Source organism: Aotus nancymaae, unplaced genomic scaffold (genome assembly GCF_030222135.1).
Source record: "Aotus nancymaae isolate 86718 unplaced genomic scaffold, 86718_ANA_hifiasm-v0.15.2.pri h1tg000029l, whole genome shotgun sequence".
In the NCBI taxonomy this organism is placed as follows: Eukaryota; Metazoa; Chordata; class Mammalia; order Primates; family Aotidae; genus Aotus; species Aotus nancymaae.
Genome location: NW_026988442.1, coordinates 46,966,276 through 46,989,379, shown reverse-complemented (window position 1 = coordinate 46,989,379; position 23,104 = coordinate 46,966,276). Strand labels below are relative to the sequence as shown.

Here is a 23,104-nt window from a genome sequence, read left to right as displayed (position 1 = left end):
AGTTTCATCTTTTTCCAAACTGAATAGGCATAATGTCATCTTGATGTTCAGTTTCCCTCCTCTAGCTGCATATCAAAATGTATAATGAGGAGGTACATTTTTTCCACTGAGAAAAATCAGTGGGAATTGAAAATTAGGCAATTTACCTAGGTTTTATTGTGAGCATTTTGCTTTGATTTCAGGTAGGTGAGGCATTGATTAACCCTATTTTTCTAAATCCAAAGCAAGAGTTTTTACTTCAGCTGAAGTCATTGCAGACGTTTCCCATAGTTTGGAGCAATTTTTAAAAATATCTTGCATCTCTGCTTTTCTCTCCATATTTCTTTTCTCCACTCCCTTCCTCTCTCCCAGCTGCAGGGATTTGTCCTCTAAAAGAGTGGGGGTGGGAGGGAACAAGGAATGGAAGCAAAGCAGGGAGCATGAGCTAGAGAATGCCAGGATCTGGCTTTTGTTATTGGTTGGCTGCCGCCTGATGGATAGACGAGGGAGGAGTGAACTCTCTCCAGTGTGTTCTGACGGAGCCGAAGTACAGAAACCATATTTACAGGTAAGAGCAAAAAAAAAAAAAAAAAAAAACTTAAAAAAAAGAAAATTCTTTTTTTTCTTTAAAAGAGAATGCTTCTCAATTTTTATTGAAACAATTTTATAATAGGAAAATTATTCTGAGGACATTTTCCGAAAGTGTTCCCCTTTTATTACTTAAGGAAGCTTTGCAATGAGCTAGCTGTTCTTTCTCCCTGCAAAACCCTTAGCTCATTAAAAACAAAACGATCACTAGAGTCATGTCTTATCCTAAATAACTTTGTGTGCAAGTACCATTGAAGCAAAATTAATAGATAAAATGAATCATCGTGTGTCTTTAAAACAATTTAAATTCAAGCTTATGTTACTAGGAATCGCAGGAAGGATGAGAAACCGCCGTAAATTCCACAGGTCCTGAGAAAATGGAGCCTTCTCTGAATATACAATATACAATTTTATGTGGTGGCTTTTAATATTGACAATACAGTAAAAGGCTTAGGAAAATTATTTTTGCAGTTTGTAGACTCTTTTAGCACTAATCTAGAATGAGTGATTTGTGTGTGTTTAAGCCCTTTTATTTAACTTACTCCTCTTGATAAATCTCATGTTGTTGAATATTTACATTATTTTATTCAGTAAACTTTAAGCTTATGGGCTAACCAATATCTGTATTTGTTAACTTACAGGGAGCCATTTTTATTTTAAATCTCAGAAATCTAATTTTGAAGGATTAATCACTGCTATAAAAAATAACTTCATAACATGCATGTTTCACTGGTAGTTTCATTTATCAATCAAACACATCTAGCTAAGAATTCCATCAGAGCATTTATATTGTTGATAATGTCTCCAGGCAATATTTTTTTTTTAACAACTTTAAAGTTAATGTTTTACTTTACTAGTTGCTTATCTCTCCTAACATGGTCCTTTATTTTCCCTTAGGGAAGATAGAGACAAGTTATAAGTATGTAGAATAAATAATACACTTACAGTAAAAACATACAAAAAATTGAACTCCCAGTCACTTAATTCTATAGTTATATTAATTCATAAATATAGATCATTTAATGGTGGTGGAACCTCATTAAAATTGAGCTTTCAAGAATTATTACTGACTTGGGTACACTGGCAATCAATTAATACTTGTTGATTATAATAATAAAATAAAATTTTTCAATGAGGTAAATAATTTGTTGATACATATTTTTAATACTTTTTTGAATGAATCAAAACTAACAGGAATAACTATATCATTTCTAAGTATTTTTGTTATTGTTTTTTCTTTTTGTTTTTGTTTTTCAATTTTTTAATTTATTGTACTTTTTTTTGTTTGTGTGAGAGAGATTTTGTCTTTGAATAAACAGACACAAATATAATCGTTCTTGCAAAATTAAAGTGAGGGAGAAAATTACTGAATATTAGGTATGAATTATCTAAATGAATAAAGAAGTACCTTAAATTTTCTAAATGTACTAAATATAGTTTATATGGTTAAGTGTCATAATGACCCAAGTAAATTTCTGGCATGTTTTATTTTAACTATTTCTGGATTTCAAAAATTATTACATAATACTGAAATTTTAGCATATTTCTAATTATTGATAAATCTTTCTGATTACGGTTTTTCAAGCAAAACAATGGTTGAAATTAATCCACCCCTCACCCCAAGATTGGAATTCAAGGTGATATATAAGACCAGCTATTTGTCTCCTAAAATGTGTTAGAGGAAATAAATCAATGCAACTATATTTTTTAGAAATTATAAATTCTGAGTAAAGCTACCTCCAGGAATGAAGGGGAATTGATGAAAATTAGAGAGCAGAGTTCCACATGGTTTTAAATTATTCTGTTTCCTTGGAAACCAGCTGCTGCAGATGCATTTTGCTTTCTTTGGCTAAAAATATCACCCTTTTAATAATCGCTAAGAGAGAGAACTGAATAAAACCAGAGTATATTGTTGCTGCTTTTTATAATTTCCTTAATGGTTCACATATTTTGGATGAAAAGTAGATAAACCCTTTCTCAATCAGCATTTCCTATCAGCCACTGGCAGACGTCTGCAAGTCTTATAAAAATGAGACAACTGGGGTAGCTTTTATTGCGGAGTCCACAGGAAGAGATAGAGAGAGAGAGAATGTATGCTGGAGTGGAGACAAGAGGAAAAAAAGCATCAAAGAAAACAGTTAGGAGGTTTCTGTCCAAGTGAAGGATGAAACAAGGCAAATGAAAACCATGTAAGGCTGTTCAGTGAGAAATGGGAGGGCATCACCGTTTCTTTCTTGTTGGGTACAAAGATTTTTAAAATTTTAATGTAGGTTTTTAATGGAATTCACTATATACAACTTTGTTCCATTTTGCACAACACTCTTTCCTTTTTCTCCTTATGTTTGTGGTGGTTTGCAATATACTGCATAATACAATAAATTAAGAAGTATTTTTTTAGTGTATCAATCAGTTTAATCATCAGAAGGAAAGCTTGATATATATCCAGATCATGGATAGTGAGGCACATTCAATACACATTTTGACATCAGAATAAGAATTTTTTAAACTTAATGTCAAAACCATGTTTCACTAATGCAGTTATTTCCTTACCTTTGTAATCTATTTAATCTATATAAAAATTACACATTCCAATAATCTAAAAGCTATCTGTGTTCATGTTAAGGTCATTAATTTAAAATGTCATGTAAATTACTGTAAATGCACATATATCCTTTTTGCTTTATTTGAAATATTTTTGCTTTCTTTGAAAATAAACATTACTTTTATGTAGCTTTTCTCTATACAAAAATATCACAATTATCATCATATTCTACCCTAGGCAATTCCGTAATTTAAAACATTTTTATTATAACATTGTATGCTTCTAAGGCAGTACTGTCATCCCACACACCATTTTTGCAAATCTCTCAGCTATTTGTTGAGAGGAAAACTAATCATAAAGCTGTTACAGCTTTCCTATTATTTTTATTATAATTCAGATGATATTCCTAACTCTATTTTCTCTTTACAACTCACTTAAATACTTGTGACATATAATACTTTATTTTCACAATATTAACCTTAGTCTGTTAGATTGAGTGTTAGCAATGTAGCAAGTAAAAGCCCACATGCTTAAACTATGTGTTAAAATATTTAATATATAGCCAATATATTATTTAAAGTTAAATTAATTTGGCATGTCAGTATGTTGTTTTTCAAAAAGAGGTAGGATGGTGGGAAGCAGTTTCTTTTTATCAATTAACATGAGCAAAGCACTTCAGTGACAGCACTTTCAGCATAAATACTGATGACATTGAAGAGCATGCTAACAACAAATCAGATAGACTAGTAAATGGATTATGTAACCTGTGCAGATAACCCCTATTTAAGGCACAACCAAAATTATCAAAAGCATGTCAAGATTCTGAAGAGAATGTGTTTCGTAGGCTTACTCTCAACTACAGATAATTTAAAAATACAGTTTGTTAGTCATTTCTACTTACTGCTTCATGCTTCTTTCTCTGCTAAAAGTAGCTTGCCAGAATTGTAGGTGGGTTTTTGTGCCCTCTTAAAGTCTCACAAAATACTAAAGAAAATGAAATACTTAATAACTTCCCCTGTAATATAGGTAGACAACTTTATGTCTGTAATGGAAATATGCTAGTTTGGCAAATAACCTCTCATTGTTGGAAATGGAAGAGTAGGATTTACAAGAAATGGAAATAACGCCAGACTAAGAAAGCTTGGGTCAGATTTCATAAAGTTCAAATTGTGCTATATACATAAGGTAATCCAGGCAAATAAAAAAATTACATTAACATTTATGCTATAGTACACCGTAATTCAAAGGTATTATTAATCAGTTGTTATTTTTGACTTATATATTTAATACCTGATGGTTTAATACAGGATTTATTCAGATATTAAAAGGGGGTTGGTTAAAAGCAGCATTACTGCTTTTTAATTACGATTTTCTATGAAGAAGCAAGGAATGGATTTGATTATCAAGCTAATGGTCACATTTGGATATTTCACATATCTCAATGAATCAGTTGGGCAGATCATTTGATTTCTTAGTCAATTGCTTAGATTTCAGTTATTATAATGGTCTAAATGTCTGGCCTGAAAACTTTTGAATGTGCATGCTCTGAAAAAACAGACTCAATATAACTTTTAAGGTATTTAATTCAAGATTATAATGGTCTAGATAAATATCAGTGCTAATTCTAAGAATCACATATAGCAAGGGAATCACTTTGATATGAGATCATCTTTATGATCAACTTCATAATCTCATATCATGGCCAAAAAGGTAGATAAGTATACATGTGACTTATTACCAATAAGCTCTTACACTTTATTTAGATCAAGAGCTTAATATACTATTTTCCAGTACCACAAAGGGTGGTGCACACATTTCTCCATTTCTCCTGACTTGTGCACATTTATAAAAACATTATTTTCAACAAAAATCACCAAACACAATCAAAGGTTTTATATATATATATATATAACTTATTTTATTTTATTTTGTATTTTAGAGATAGAGCTTTGCTATGTTGCTAGGCTTGAGAGCAGCAGGCTATTCACAGGCAAGATAATAGTACACAGCAGCCTCAAACTCCTGGGCTCCAGTGATTCTTCTGCTGTAACCTCCCAAGTGACTGAGGGCCGCAGGCTTATGCCACTGTGCCTGGCAAAAGTAAATTTTATGCAAATGTTTATGTCTTTCAATAATATTTACTATAAATTCCTCGGCCAATACTCATTTAATTCATGTTAACTTTTCATATTTTAGTCTTCTATTGCCCTAGAAACATGGGACTGCCCTGCAGAGAGAATTTCTTCCTGGACTCTTCATTTTACCTAAGACAAAAATTAAGGCACAGAGAGGACAATGATTATATTTAGTGGGAAATTAAGCATTTGCTTATGCAAAACTACAACAGCCAGAAACTATGTGTTTGTATTAAATATTGGATGCAGTGTGTTAAACACTGAATGAAAGAAAAGCAGAACTTAGAAAGGCTTTGCGTGGAGGTGAAAAAGCATGGTGTGGCCAGATGGTCTCTGATGCATAACAACACAGGGATTTTAGAGTTGCACAGAACTCTCCACTTCAGAGCTGCCCCTAGTATTCAGTGAACCAAATAGCTTTGACCTACTATCACAGTCTCTTTGACGTTTTTAGTTTGCTGTCACGGTCAAAATGCATTTCAGCTTTGTTTTCTAGTAAGTGTGGATGCAGTTGTTGTCATGTTGTGGATGTATCACAATATATTTAATAAATAAAACAAACAGTTTCCTAAAAAGGAGCCCTGAAAGTATTTACAAAGATTTTCATTTACTCTTCTCTCCTCAGGTTAGGCTAGCCATGAAAAATCAATATTTTTCCTCAATCATTACCCAGGTAATATCAGTCGTGATGGTGTCAGCATTTTAAAGCAGAAAGATTCTGGAAAACGTTTTCAAAAGTGATTTTAATAAAACCTCTTTGTTCAGTCTAATCAAAATTCCCTTCTTGTTGCTCATAAAACTCATACTTAAAATTTTAAATGATTTACATCCTGTACATCCAAATCAATAAGGGCTCCAAGGCTGCTCTCAGGCTGCCCACTGAAGTTACCTAGAGCTGGGTGTTCAATGGAAAACTGAGCTTGGGGATGCCATTGTAATCTTGTATTTTAAGAGATCTTTCTACAACACACAGGCAGGGCCAAGGAGAGAAGCCCCGGGCCTGTCCTGTGCTCCCTGCCTGGGCTTCTTGGTGTGTGGTCATCACAGTACTTTGTGATCTCTCTGTATCCTTTTACTACTATCTAAATTATAGTTCTTTATGGCAAGGAGCTTCCTTTATCTCTGTGTCAATGCCTAATACAGTGCCTGATACACAGTTATGTGCCCCCAAATTGTTTTGCTGACTGAATAATTAGGTAAATTGTCTTGTCAGATAGTTATCTAGCCTCCTCTTACATCCTCTCAATGACAGACACTCTGTACATTCTACGACATTCTCTTCCTTCCATGTTCTTCTCTCTTAATGCTATTCAGTGTGACAGTGTCTATGTCACACAAATGTCATTAAGTCACTCAAGGTTTTGTCTTGCAGACTTTTTATTGTCCAAACTCTATTTGTGCTCTCCTACATTAACAGGGGATTTTATCTGCATGTAGTTCCCATTTCATGCTTCCCTGCTCTGTTTCATTGTAATACTGCTCTGTTTCTGATACACACACACACAGATTATTGTATACTAAATCAATGGGTTAATTGTAAATTAATGTAATTAACCATAATTGTTATATTAATATATAATATAAATGTTAATTAATGTTTGTGTAAGAAAATATAGTAGTATATATTTAACCAATCTCTAAGTGCTCTCATACATCCACTCTTAGTCAATAAATCCCCATTCTCTTGAGTTAAATTTGTTAGCAACATTTGATTAAAGTTAAAATTATTCAGCATTTTTTTTTTTTTTTCTGCTCTGGGCTTCACTTTCTGTCATTTGTGTTGTATTCTAGTGAACAATTCTAAGCCATAATGCCTGGTAAGTGACAAAGCTGAATAAGCCACAAAGCAAAGAAGGGTGGATACTTGCATGCTGAGTGTCACTGGGGTTTACTATGCCTCCAGGTAAAGGTAAGCAGATCATATGAGACTGGTAGAAGTCCTTTGATATAAATATCACCACAACTAGGTAAAAATGACCAAAAAAATAAAGAATGAAATAGCCTTATGAATTTAATCTGAAGGAAAAAGAGTGCTTACCAGTGTACCATAAATGTGTTCATTTATATGGAGCCATACTATGGTATATATACATTCCTTAAATGTATGATTCAGTCAGGCAGGCAGTATGCCTGTTTCTAGAAATGCATCCTTTGAGCTAATAGGATACTGCGACTTTGGCTTATCTATCTGGTTTTTAGGTAGTGCAGGATAATCATTGATGGGCTTCCTAATTGACTTTGCAGTCAAATAGGCATACCCTCTTATTGTCTGTGTAAATTTGGACCACTTACTTAAGCTATCTGAGCCATAGTCTTCCTATCTGTAAAATTCAGTTATCTACCTGGGTAGTATTGTGAAGATTGGTAGGTGTAGGTAGAGCACTTTTCAGTGCAGAATTTGGTGTATAGTAAGTCATTGTGTGCAATTTTTAGTTGTTGCTAGTCATGCTTTTCTGTTTATAAGGGAAGAATGGAAGGAGCAAAATAATCCCCAATGTTTGTGATGACTTCCTATTATTGCTTGTTAGCGAATGAAAAAAAAATCACCATTAATTGGCTAGATTTTCTATTTTTTCCATGTTAACTACAATTAAATCACTGGGCATCAGCTGATGAAGTTAGTATTGTATGAGAAAGTGCAATTGTGAAAACAAATCCTAGAATTATTAAAGAAGAGCAAAGGTAGGACCTTCAAAATATTAATATCAAGCATTTTCGAAATTGGGACATAGTTCTCAGAAAAATAATTAAAGTTTCCATAAAAATGTTCTGTGGTTACATAAGTTTAGGAAAATCTGGATATTTAAATAAGATCCATTCCTGTTAAGTCTTTTCTATGATAATGCACACTAAGACTTTTAGTGAAGGGTATGTAATATTAAGAAATTGTAGGCCAGGTACAGTGGCTCATGCTTGTAATCCCAGCACTTTGGGAGGACGAAGCAAGCAGGTCACTTGAGGTCAGTTGTTCAAGACTAGCCTGACCAACATGGTGAAACCCCATCTCTACTAAAAATAAAAATTAAAAAAAAATTACCAGGTGTGGTTGTGGGTACCTGTAATCTCAGCTACTCTGGATGCTGAGGCAGGAGAATTGAATCCAAGAGTTGGAGGTTGCAGTGAGCCGAGATGGTGCCACTGCACTCCAGCCTGGGTGACAAAGCCAGACTCAGTCTCAAAAAAAAAAAAAAAAAAAAAAATTGTAGGCCTGTAGGCCAGGTGTTAGCTCACACCTGTAATCCCAACACTTTGGGAGGCCAAGGCAGACAGATCACTTGAGGTCAAGAATTTGACACCAGCCTGGCCAACGTGATGAAACTTTGTTGCTGCAAAAGATACAAAAATTAGCCAGGTGTGTTGGTGGGTGACTGTAGTCCCAGCTACTTGGGAGGCCAAGGTGGGAGAATCACTTGAACTAGTGAGGTTGAGGTTGCAGTGAGCCAAGATCACCTCTCTGCACTCTAGCCTAGATGTCAGAGTGAAACCTTGTCTCAAAAAAAAAAAAAAAAAAACCTGCTTCACTGCTTCATCATAGACCCCTTCCCAACACAGAAGTCACCTACTAAAATCTTGCAGATTATGTTTTGTATATGCTTCACTAAGCATTTTTAAGACAGATATATATCTACTATGTTATTAAAGAACATCTAACTCAATTCTAAAGCATGGTCTACATTTTATAATTTTGAAACTATAAAAATAGTTCCAATGTTTCTAATATAAAAACATTTCCAAAATTATTCAATTATATATGTGTTCATTCTTCATCAGAGTAATATATTCAATTTTTTAAATTTTCGCTCGTTTTCTCTACCCCATATTGTGCTCTTAAACTTCAAAAAGGCAGCATGTGTACGAATGTTTCAGAATATTTGCCATCCAAAGAAGTTTTATTTCCAAAAGCATGATTCCATTTTGTTTAAACTTCTTCTCTATGAGGAAAATCTGGAAACTACTCCTGTGCTCTCATGTCTTCTCTTCTATTTACGTTACTTTTCTGCTTCAAAAGTACCTGGTTATTTATTGAACATTTATTGAGTCTTTGAATAAGATCTGATTCTTCAGTTGCTCACAGTCTACTGAGAAATTGGGTAGAAAACCTATGCTAAGTTTTATGTAGAAGGGACTACATAAAACTTATAGTCATGTAGCATGACTATAAAAAACACAGTCTACAGAGTCAGGCAAGCTGGGTTTTAATTCCAGCTCAGTTACTTAATTGCCTTTGTCAATGAACCTAAGTTACTTCCGATCCTAAGCCTCATGTTGTTCCATGCTAAAAAGGGAAGCATAATACTTAATTTAGAATCACTATAAAGGTGAACGAGATAACATGTTCACAGAATTTAGTTTCTAGCACCAAGTAAACACTTAGGAACATTATTATGATCTGTTTATCCAAAAGCAAAGCTATTTATTAACTAAAAAAATTAGAACATTTTGGACAATATGAAAAAAAAAATCCCAAAGAATTCTCATTAAATTCTGTGAAGGCACCTAGCTACAAAGAGTGTTCATGGCCTACTTCTTCTGTAAAGACAGTTGAAAAATACCAAAAATCACAAACAGAATGAATGTGTTTTTGATAGCTATTATGAATGTTTACAAACAATATTTATGTATATTTTACCAGAAAAAGGAAAATTAAGTAACTTAAACACACATGCACAAACACACAAACACATTAAGAATAAAAAGAAAGTATGTGAGATAAAAAATCTAATCCTAAGTATTCAAAAACAAAACAATATCAAGCAGTGAAATATCGAGTATGTAATACATTCGAATCTAAGTTTATGATGATAAAAGTATGATTTCAAGTGCCCAAATGCCTGGGTGTGAATTCTGGCTCTAAAACTAATTAGCTGTATTACCTTGGCCTCATCACCTAACCCCGTAGGTGTCAGTTTATAATCTTTAACTGGTATTATTAATAATAATGCCTATCTCATATGGCTGTGAAGATTAAATGAGTTGATATATATTATACTAATTTTTACCATGTAATAAATTCCCACAAACTTAACAACATAAAACCGCATTTATTTATGAGCTTATAGTACTGTAGGTTAGAAGTTCTACACAGGCACTTTGGGAGGCTGAAGTGGGAGGTTTGCTTGAGCTCAGGAGTACAAGGTAAGCCTGGGCAGCATAGCAACATAGTGAGACCCCATCTCTAATAAAAATCAAAACAATTAATCAGACATGGTGGTACATGCCTGTAGTCCATTACTTGGAGGCTCAGGTGGGAGCCTCATGTATCACTTTAGCCCATGAGGTTAAGGCTGAACTGAGTCATGGTCGTGCCACTGCCCTCCAGCCTGGGTGAGAGAGTGAGACTCAGTCAAAAAAAAAAAAAAAGAGTCCTACACTGTATGGCTAGGTTCTTTGTTCAGGTCCTCAGAAGGTTAGAATAAATGTGTCACTTGGCTGAAGTCTTATCTGGTCACTCTGGGGGAAAATCTACCTCCAAGCTCATTCTTGTTTTTGGCAGAATTTTAAATTCTGCTCCTTGGGATAACAGAACTGAGAGATTTCTGTTTCCTGCTTGCTGTCAGCTGGCTGAAGGCTGCTCTCAGTTCCTAGAGGCTGCATATATGCACTATCATTGTGACCCTTTTCTACTTCAATGTCAGCCACAGAGAATTTCTCTCTCATTGAATCCCTCTCATCCTTAGTATCTGACCTCTAGACCTTGATTTAAAGGGCTTATGTGATTATATCAAGCCCACCTGCATAATCTCCCTATCTGGTTTGGGACTTTAATTAATATGTAAAATCATTTTTAACATAAACATAGCAACATAAACATAACATAATCACAGGAGTGTTATCTCACATTATTCACATGTCTAGGGTTACACAGGCACGGGGGTGTGCATTAAGTGGTAGGGAATCTTAAGGGCCACTTTAGAATCCTACCTAGTACATATATGAAGTGTTGGAACAGTACTTGGCACATAGTAAGCACTATATGTGTGTTAACTATTATTATTGAGTAGCTGACAAGTTTATAAACGAATTTAAAAAACAGCAATGCCGCAGTATTGGCAAGGGTGAAATAATAATATCCCAAAGCACCCTTAAAGAAATATAAATTGGCAGAACCTTACTGGCAGTCAAGTTGGCAATGTGTATGGAAGACTCAATACTTCCACTTCTAGGAATTTATCCTTAAAGGTATAATTAGAGATATGCATATATATATATACACACACACACACACACACAGACACACACACACACAATTATGGCTAGGTGCAGTGGCTCACACCTGTAATCCCAGCACTTTGAGAGGCTGAACAGGAGAATTGCTTGAGCCCAGGAATTCAATATCAACCTGGACAACAAAGTGAGACTGTGGGTCTATAAAAATAAAATTTAAATGAAAATGGAAATGCTAATTATACTGTGATTTACAATAACAAATACTTAAAAACAAACCAAACATGTCCCTTTAGAGGTTTGGTTAAATATCATGGCCTAGTTATTCAATGAAATACAATGTATTAGACACAAAACCAAAAATCAAAAAAAACAAAAACACATGGTTTTGGAAAATATTCAGTGAGGTTATATGCTCATATTATTAGTGGAGAAACTAAAGGTATAAAATTGCACATACTGAGTTAATCAATGCACACTCCTTCCTGTAGTGTGAGGTGGACTCTTGGCAAGATATGGTCACTTGACGAGGGTGGGAATATACCCTCACAGACCCCCTGAGATTGCTGTAGTTCAAACCAGAGTGTTGGTGACTGCTTTAGGGAGGACCAGCATCTTTCCTGGAGTGTGAGGTGGGCTTTGACAAAACAGGGTCACTTAACAAGGTGACCCACCCACCAAAACAGCCAGGGCATCCTCAACAGGAAGACTTGGCATCATCTTTGCTAGTTCTCTGTACTGCCTCTATTCATGTCTACCTCAAAGCGGAAACAGTGTGGTATGAACCCTCGCTCCTGATTTATAGTTCTCCTTTATGCTAAACTGATTAGATTACACTCCCAGACAAGATTTTAGAGTACGATTTTTGTTTGTAGCTATAATACAAGGCATACTGGAATACAAAATATGTACCAGTGGGATGGGGAGTATGGAAATTAGAACACCTACAATGCACATTCTGGCATTATAAAACAGCTACATGGAGGCCATTATACTAAGCAAACTAACACAAGAACAGAAAACCAAATACCACGTCTCACTTGTAAGTGGGAGCTAAACACTGAATACATATGGATGCAAAGATGGGAAAGATAGACACTGGGGAGGTCTGGAGGTGGGAGAGTACGGGAAGGGGGACCGGAAGGCTACCTAGTGGGTACTATGCTCACTACCTTGCTAACAAGATCATGTGTACACCAAGCCCTTGCGACACAAAATTTACACATTTAACAAAGCTGCACATGTACTTCCTGAACCTAAAATAAAAATAGAAGGAAAAAACCCCAGCTACTATTAGACCCATTTGACAGGTAAGAAAACTCAGACTGAGAGAAATTGATTCAGTTGCTCAAGAGATCCTATTCTGGAAATGGTGAAACCAGGTTTTGAAGCAACTGGTGTTTCACCATGCTGGGGATTCCTGGTGGTTTCTGAGGCTCTGTATATATTGTTTAAAATCTCCCCAGGAAATTTGATGATTAGCCTAGTGTAAGTCCTACGGTAGTTAGTACACATTACTGCTTCCCTATATAAATGAAGGCAAATTAGTAGTAATAGTGCAGATTGCTTTTTCTTTTTTTTTGGATGGACTCTTGCTCTGTTGCCCAGGCTGGAGTGCAGTGGAGTGATCTTGACTCATTGCAACCTCCACCTTGACTCACTGCAATCTCCAACTTATGGGTCCAAGTGATTCTCATGCCTCAGCTTCCTGAGTAGCTGGGACTACAGGCTCACATCACTGTACCAGGCCAATTTTTCTTTTCTTTTCTTTTCTTTCTTTTTTTTTTTTTTAAGACAGAGTTTCACTCTTGTTGCCCAGGCTGGAGTGCAGTGGAAGATCTCTGCTCACCACAAACTCCACCTCCCAGGTTCAAGCAATTCTCCTGCCTCAGCCTCCCGAGTACCTGGGATTACAGGCATGCACCATCATGCCTGGATAATTTTGTATTTTTAGTGGAGACAAGGTTTCTCCATATTTGTCAGGCTGGTCTTGAACTACTGACCTCAGGTGATCTGCGCATCTTGGCCTCCCAAAGTGCTGGGATTACAGGCGTGAGCCATCACACCTGGCCCACCAGGCCAATTTTTGTATTTTTTGTAAAGACAAGGTTTCACCATGTTGGCCAGGCTGTTCTCGAACTGGTGACCTCAGGTGTTCAACCCCCTTGGCCTCCCAAATTATAGGTTTACAGGTGTGAGCTACCACGCCCAGTCAACAGATATGCTTTTAATTGAGGATACAGATATAACCACAAATTCAGATTGAAACAATTCTTCCCATTTACCTTTCAACCCAAAGGGAGATAAACCAAAATTCCTAATTTTTGAAACTAGCATCTACCCTTAGATTCTACAACCCAGGCTGGCCGCTTCTACCTCTTGCTTGCTATGACTACATTGATAAAAAGCAATGTTCTCATTTAGGAATTTCCCTCCAGCCTTCTCAGAATCTGTCTTCCATGTCATCAAATATACTTTTACCTTATATTCCCAGGACTATTCAATCTACATTCACCTTTATTCTGCATCCATTTTTACCTTCAACAACCTGTCCCCATTCTTGTACTAGATTTTGCCAGTTAACCTCCTGTAATCAACCTAAGCCCATGATTATATCCAAGCTATAGAGCAAGTGTCCTTGCAGTGGCAGGAGAGGGGGAAAGCACATACACACACACACACACACACACATACACACACACACATATACAAACACACATACACACACATATATAATTACATATCTAACATATATATGTAATTACATATATAACATATCTGTGAAATTGCATATATAATTGCATAAATATGTGTAATTACATTTATATATAATATGTTATATGTAATATATGTATATATGCATATAAACATATATATAATATATATGTAGTGTATATATGCATATATATGTGGTATATGTTATGTGATATAGGTATATATGCATATATACATATATGTATATGTCACATGTAATATATGTATATATGCATATATCACATGTAATACATGTAATATATGTGCAATTACATATATATATTTACTTACATATGTATATTACAGTTGTGGAGGTTTACTATAAAGTATACCTAGGCTCTGGGCAGGGCATTCAGTGCCTTTGTCCATAATCATAAAATCTCAACCATTGAATGTAGTAGTCTGCCAGACTTGCCTGGTAACAACAAACATTTAAGTCCCTTGCAGAGGATCCATCTAAGCTCTAACTGTCTGAATTTTAGAAAACTAACTTCTGTTTGTAGAAAAGTCAATGTAGCCAACATTCATTGTAGTTCTTTTTCAAAACGGCAATTTTAGATTTTTATCTTTGTATTCTGTAAGTGATCTATCCTGAGTCAGTTGTTTCTTGTAACAACAGCATAAAAATTAGTAACTTACAATTTTCTATTGTTACTTTTAAATACTAATAACCTCCTTATACTCTTTTAAGTCACTAGGTTTGTTTAAAGTTACTAAACTGTCATTTCAAATACTTTAATCCAAACTCTGATTATTCTATGTCTTAATCAATTCTGGTTACCACAACAAAATATCATAGACTGAGAGGCTTATAAACTACAGAAATTTATTTCTTACAGTTCTGGAGGATGGAAGTTCAAAATCAAGGTGCTGATAGATACTGTGCCTGGTGAGGGACTGCTTTCTACACAGCCATGATTTTGCTGTAACCTCATATGGCAAGAGGGCAAGGAATCTCTTCTGGGGTCCTTTACAACGGCACTCATCCGCCTTCATGACTTACTTATTTCCTCAAAGCTCCACACTCTAATAACACCACCTTGGGGTCAGGATTTCAACATACGAATTTTAGGGGGCTCAACCATTCAGACCATGATATTCTGTTAGATAAATATAGCAATTGTAACAATTTTTATCTTAAGAAAGCTAGTAAGAAGATTGTATTTAATACACTTCTCAAAATGAATAATTATGTATACAATCAGTAATAGTTCATTAGAGTTATTTATTTTATTTTATTTTTGAGAGAGAGTCCCACTGTCATCTAGGGTAGAGTGCAGTGGCACAATCTTGGCTCACTGCAGCCTCGATCTCCCAGTTCAGTGATTTTTCTCATGCTTCAGCCTCCCAAGCAGCTGGGATTACAGGCATACACCACCACCCTAAGCTAATTTTTGTATTTTTAGTAGAGATGGGATTTTACCATGTTGGCCAGGCTGGTCTCGAACTCCTGGCCTCAAGTGATCCACCTGCCTCTGCCTCCCAAAGTCCTGGGATTATAGGAGATCTATTTTAAAAACCTAATAAGGTATCATCTCTTTGGACCAACACAGGACTTTTAAGGGGACCTTGGAGTAGAATTGAGGAACTTCTTTCTAATGTCTAACATGCACAACAAATACAATTTTTCAGTGCTAGAAAATATAAATCAAGTCATCTGTACTTCCCTCTTTTGCCAACAATTATTCTGTATTATAGGGTGATTTTAAAATATTGTTTATAATCACTTTTGCTTGACTATGTGGATGGGACAAACGCAATAAAGAATGTTCATAGTAACTGTTTTCTCCCTTAGTTTTCCTCCCTTCTCATCTATTGCTGCAGACATATGAATGGGAGTAGCATCTTATTCTCTCTCATGATTTAGCTTTCCCTGTATGATCTTGCTTCTATCGCCATGGAATCATTACAACATCGCAATTTTCGTAATACAACCAGAGTATACTCCAGTAGAATTAGATTGCTGAAAACAAAAGAGAATAAAACAATTCTTTTCTCTCTCACCATCTCCCTCAAAATTTCTCTTTCTCTCTCTCTTTCTCTCTCTCTTTCTGAGTCTTCTAGGCGTTGGGATTTTTTTTTCCCCCTTATTTTTGTGTTTACTTAGATATGTAATCATACAATTTAATCTTTCTCTAATGATTTTGTACAAGAACCTTCAGCGCCTCAAGGGCATAGAAGTATAAGTGTGAGCAAATGTAACACATTGACAGAGATTATTTACATTGATTTTTTATTAAAGAAATCAATTAAACAACTTTATAGTAAAATAATTTCTAAATAGTTTCCTATAACTAATAAACACAAGGTACAACAGCATTTAAAAAAATCAACAATAGCTTTCAGTCTCTCAAAGCCTTTCTGCAATATTTCTAAAACTGCCAAATGTCACTTGAAGATGGGCCTCTCTCCAAACAAATAAAAGTTACATTAGGCCTACGAGTAAGTTTTTAAGATGCAGGCTGCTTGGCTTTCAAACAGGGTCAACCCAGAGCCAGAGTCCTATAATCCCTATTGTAGCAGGTAGTGGCTGTGATTTGACTTTCAAAAATCTTGAATAAATAAATTTAGGGTGAATTGTAGATAAAATAGTTATTAACTCCATGCCTCCCTTTTCCCATTAGTAAGTAAATCCTTAAGAATGATCACCATCCATATATTGCCTTTTCTCTATTGAATTAAAAGAAATATTTCTTTAGAGTGATAAAAGAAAGCCTTTATTTTTGTTGTCATTTTGCCACAGTAGCACCGCAAATAGTACAAAGTATCTGGATGATTCCTATTTTAAATCTAATAGGTAAGGTGTCTCCTTATTATCATCAAATAATTAACAAAGCTAGAAACCAGAGGCGGTCCTAGGTGAAATTAAGTAACAAAATTCTTTTAGAAAACCCTTTGACCTTCCCTCCACTTTGTCTTCTTTCTAAATTCTAATTCTCCAACTGCCATCCCAAAAGAACTATTGACCTCTTCAGCTCTGTGACTAGTTAGGTTTCTGACTGTAACTGCTCATCGGAGCGACTAAATCCTCCCTAATGGATTTTTTCTTTTTCCCATCAAGCCTACCTTCTTTACCATAGACACTCTGTTTTCTGATGAAATAACAAACTAATGAGGTGTCCCTTTAAAATGTAAGCCATATCTTGGTACTACACTACTTAAACCCTGTAGTTTTAAGTAACTGTAGTGGCTTTCATCTCACTTAGCGAAATAGCCAAAGTCCTTAAAGGCTCTGTACAGTCTAGCCCTGAAGACCTGTCTGACCTCGTCATCCACTGTGCCTCTCGGGCTTTGGCACACACCATTCCTTTGTCTCGGACTGCTCTCCACTAAGAAGCCCACATTGTTGGTTTCCTCGCCTCCTTCATGTTATCACCTCTTGGTGGAGTGGCATTAGTTCACCAATCAACTGAAGATGGAATGTTCTTGCTCAGTCAACTCTGTAGTCACCATATCAATTAATAGCTTATTTTTCTCAATAGCATTTACCTCCATATGATGTTTATATATTTAATTTATCTGTTTCTTATTATAATTTGTCTACCCCTTCCCCTAATAACACCCAGTAAATAAGTACCATTAGAGTAAAATAAATAAATAAAAGAACAAAACAAACTTTGATGTTGCTTCTTTATCACTCCCTAGCATCTAAAATAGTCACTGGAACATAATAAAAGCTCAATAGATGTTTACTGAATAATGAATGGCCCTTAAACAAATGACAGCAAAATAGATCTCTTTGCTATGTAATAGCATAAATGACCAAAGAATGATACTCAAATTCCCTTAAAAAAAAAAAAAATAAGGAGTCATTGGTGTTCAGTGTGGAGGCTGACAGAATATGATGATACGATAAGGTAGAGGTAAGTCTGTTAGAAGCCAAAGCCATCTATAAGCTGGGGATATGAGGAAGCAGAAAGTACAGAAACAGAGGAAGCCAGTCAACAGAAAGACCTGGAATAAATATGCCCCGAGGAATTTCAGCTAGCAAAATCAAGGGTGAGCATGACGTCCACAAGTGGCACAACGAGGGTAGTTAGTCCCTAGTTTGCTACTTTCTTAAAAATAAAAAAGTTGCTCCAGACTTGATTCTTACTACTAGAAAGGCATAGATAGGACTGCCATGCTGGTGTTTGATTTCACCTCTCCTTGATATCATATATTGTACAAGTGTCTTTTGTAAAATAAGTTTGTTCCCCCAACTGATGCATCTCTATTCAAGAGCATTTCAGATAGTGGATTGAGTTGATGGGGACGAGACTATTTTGATTCCCTAGTTTGTTAATCCTTCCAAGTTATATATCTAAACCAATCTTGGGCTATCTTGTAGAGCCAGTTCAAGTTGGGATTAAAATTACAATGCAAACTAAAAATTGCTTCTTTGGCTTTGTAAACAAAATTAACAAGAGAAAGAAAAATGCAGATTCTGAAGATATATGGGGCATTGCCCAGAGTTAGAGGAGATTAAACAAAGAAAGCATGGAGCAAAATAACCTGGACCCAAATAACAGCTTTACCCTTTGGCCTGAGCATGCTTTCTCTGGCTTCCACAGGTCATACTTACTATCTACTCTCTCCTTGATTAAGAAGCCATTTACTATTGTACTTATGCTATCTTTTTCCTTCAGGTAAAGTGTTTCTTGGTATCCTTGTTGCAAATAACAGTAGACAAAAAAGAAGACTAAGGTGACTTTATGATTTTATTATGTCTACCTCAACTTACTTATCAAGGTTACCTACCAGTGTAGGAAATTTTATTTGCAACCCACCATCACTTTCACTGTGTCTCTATATAGCTATGAAGAAATTGCTACTCTCAGAGGTTTAGTGATTCATCTAAATTGACGTAAACAAATTTTAAGAAATGTTATCAGGCTACATATGACTGGCTTTCACTGACCATGTTGATACAGAGAGCGAAGAGATTTAAATTAATATTTTATTCAATAAAAGATTTAGGGACTCTGGTTTACCATGTATAAAATCTATTCAGCCAGCCTCCTTGACATAGGACTCAAGTATTCCCTGTAGCTCTGCTAAATTGACTGAAAACATGATAAGGCATCTAAATTCTGTAGGTATCACCATTCCTAGCAACCAATTTGATTTTTGATGGACAAAGAGCCCCAGAAAAGTAGATGCCTTTATACCTGAGAAAAAAAGAAATCCCAAGCAAGACAGACATACTCTAATCAGTATGCTCTGGATATGACAGCATGTAAGTGAGTGATCTATTTTGTTCTGAACTCTGACTCTGTCATTGACAGTACACAATTTACTAGAACAAATCAAATAAGTGTATTTGACTCCTATTTTAACGTTTCAAAACACTAAGCCATATTTCCTTATGCAGCAAATTTATTCGTATTTTTAATTTTTACTTTTTCTTACAAGACACTGTTGTCAGAATGAGAATGAAAATAACGACTTAGGGTGGAATTGTCTTCAATGCTTTCCAACATCATGGGAAGAATAATTTCTGCATGAATATGATAATGTGGTATGCGTGGTTCAAAATTTTACAGCCCCCCCCAATGACTTTGAGACTTTGACTATGCAGTCAGCAGCCAAATATTTCAATGCTCCATTGCTCCCATTCCTGCTACAGATACATGTGACGGCGCTGCAGCTATGAGTGGAATTTTAAAGGGGAAGTTTGAAGAAGTCGACGGCTCCTCACCCTGCTCTTCTGTGCAGGAATCGGATGATGAAGTTTTCAGCTGTGACAGTGCTGAGAGTGTTGATAGTGTCAATCCGTTCACTTTTAATAATTTAACCAGTGAGTATCTAAAGCTCTGTTTCAGTTGTGCTCTAAACTGTGTTGCGTGGCCCATTCTTGGGGGCTTTAGCTTTATTCACTGGCTTGTATCTGCTCTTAAGTTCTTCATCATCCCAAAATATTTGTAACATATGATATAATTTTGGTTCATTAGACTTGAGCAGTATACTTCTATTCATTTCTGTGGAGTGAGAATACAGGAGGCAGAAATGAGTCCAATCAGAGGTAAGCAGACAGCAAATGAAAATAATTTAATGTGTGTCTTCAGCTTGCTGAAATCAATCTATCTTTTGAAATCTAATCAGTTAAGCCATTTTGAACTGCTGTAGCTTGGTCAACGAGTTGCAGAATATTTATAGTGCTGAATGTAGTACATTCACTTTCTAGATGAGAAAATGATGTTTGTTTTTAAAAAGATTGCTTATGTGAAATCAAGGCCTTGAAAGCCTTGAAATCCTATAGTTGGACACAGGTAAAACTCAGACTGAAGGCCTGGTTCCTGCACTTGAGTAAGAGCAGCTTTCTTCATGTATATACTTCTCCCAAGCTGTTCATGTGAGTAACACCATCTAGCTTAGTATGATACGTTCTAACTTAAAATTCTACCCATTTTCAAATTGCATTCCTTGTAAAAGATGCCCAAATGAAGGTTGTGAACCAGGTGATCCTTTTCCAACAGCTCTGTGCTCCTTCAACCTCAATTATTAAGGGAAAAGGAATCTCAAAATTATATTTTAGAAGAGTTAATATGCAAAGCAAAACTAAATGAGGTGAAAGCCCCCGGCCTTCACCCTCCCTCATGAGATGATAGGTGTAAACTTCCTTTTAATGTTGTATTCTACGAGTAAAGATAAAAATTATCCAACATAAAAGGGCATCATTCAAGAGAGACTGTTTTCATAACAGTTTTTTTCTAGCATTATTTCTCTAGAGTATTTGTTTTCGGGGAGTTTAAACTCACCAAAATGGCCTTTAAAAATATACACTAGGCCAGGCACAGTGGCTCACATCTGTAATCCCAGCATTTTAGGAGGCCAAGGCAGGCAGATCACGAGGCATGAGTTCGAGACCAGCCTGACCAACATGGTGAAACCCTATCTCTACTAAAAATACAAAAATTAGCTGGGCTTGGTGTTTGGCGCCTGTAATCCCAGCTACTCAGGGGGCTGAGGCTTGAGAATCGCTTGAACCCAGGAGGCGGAGGTTGTAGTGAGCCGAGATCGTGCCATTGCACTCCAGCCTGGAGACAGAGTGAGACTTCATCTCAAAAAAAAAAAAAAAAAATTCATACTAAAGTTCATCCAATGTAGTTCTGTGACCTGAGATCCTGTTTTTAATCCTCTTCTTTCTCCCCCAGGATTCAAAATTTTATTAGGTATTCATAATTCTCCTTCATCATTGTTAGAAAAATTTAGAATAAAAATATAGTATCTCTTGACTGAAGTAGAACGTTTTTTATTTGGAACTTTTAGAAAGTATAAAAAAGTAAGGAGGAGATAAAAGAACACTTGGGAGAAGGGAGAACACAAGAGCGTTCTGAGGATATGATTCTCCAGTTTACATGGAAAGGTTATGGCCAGAGAGTGGAATTTCAGAGGATAAGTTTTGTTTGGGATTTGTCTAAAGCCTTTTCACACCTCCCTCCAAGTGACTGTAACCTTGTGGATGGCACTGATACTGCCTTTTCCACTGAGCTGTTACCTATGATGCCTAGAAGGGTTCTGAGCACTGGATGATTCTTGCAGGTTTTTTTATTGACCGAATGAATTAATTTCTGACAAATCTTAAAAGCTGGAGAGAATGAATCCACTAGATATTCTTACCCTTAGACAAGCAACAATACATATTTACATTCAAGACCCTTGGGAGCACTATTCAAACCCTTTCTGTGTACTTGGGAGAGCTCTTCTTTTTCAAGTCCTAGAGCACTGCAGGAACTGCCTACTATTTCTCAATCTTTTTTTTCCTTTAGCCACTCCTAAAAAACATCATCAGTTTAAAACTCTGTATCTTTGAGATATTCCCTCATCTAGCAGTGCGGTGCAGTGTTTTCCACACCCCTGTGATATATTTTTTTTAAACCTCCAGCATGCTTACAACCTCCTTGGTGTCTATGACTTTCTACAAATTGGCTCTCTCCTGGAAAAATCTATCGCAGGACTTCTCTATGCAAGACATTTATTGATTTCTATAGCTTCTGAGTTCACAAAGTACCTATAATGTTCATTTAAATACCATCAGGCCTTACAATTATGGCTCAAGATGCTTTTCCAGATGAAAGTGATGTTCTGGTGGTTTACGGAGGTTTGAAAAATTATAGCTCAGGCAGTTGTTCTGAGCACCTGAACAGTTCCCTGGAAGGTTAACAGTTATAGTGGAGAGTGGTTTTATTTTTTAATAACTATTTTGACATGTGGTTATAACTGCTCCACTTCACCACCATTACTCTAGTCTAGAGAGGAGAAAATACATACATATCCACTGTGGTCAGAGAAGACTTAGGCTACTAAAGAGAGCAACTGCAAAGTTTGATTAGTTTTTTTTCCTGTTGTGCTGTTGATGTACTTTTCTTTGTGAATTTTCAAGGGTTTTCAAGGAAACATTTGTTGACACTTCTCTGGAAGGGAATGGTGATATGCATCATTGAACAACTTGTAATTGAGTATGTAATCAGAGCCATTCCTTGAAATAAACAGTGGGGAGGAAGGGTAAAGAATAAATGGCAATATAACCTACGGAGGACTATCTATCACTATGGGTTACTTTTAGCCTGATCACAAATTCAACACTTTATTAATTATTTTATAAAGTTGGGCAGATTGAAGAAGAAAACTCATGTTAGTGCTTTTAAGAGGCTCTAATGCTCTGTATATAACTGAGACAAAAACAACAGTAAAGAGTCGAACCTCATTTTGAATTCAAAGACTATGAGAACCAGGAGGACCTTCGAGAGCATCTAGGCTGACTCCCTTATTTTGCAGATGTGGAGACTAAGGCCCAAGGAGAGTAATTTGACAAGAATCTAAACGTGAACTGGTGGCAGAGGACTTTATGTAGATCCCTAGAGTGTACCTCTCTACCAGACCACAGGGCCCTTTGATGGTTCAGTTACAAGCCTGACTACTAAGTAGAGGGACAACACAAACCATCAAGTGAAAGACA

General features: G+C 35.9%; 1 protein-coding gene across 1 annotated transcript in view; it reads left to right on the top strand.

Annotated features, from left to right (window-relative positions):
• Window positions 1-490: 490 nt before the first annotated feature.
• Window positions 491-23,104, top strand: part of CSRNP3 (cysteine and serine rich nuclear protein 3) — a 201,457-nt gene continuing 178,843 nt past the window's right edge. The window contains exons 1-2 of the mRNA XM_012440646.2: window positions 491-547; window positions 19,772-19,942. The gene's annotated coding sequence lies outside the window, so the exon portion shown is untranslated. The remainder of the gene's footprint in view (window positions 548-19,771; window positions 19,943-23,104) is intronic.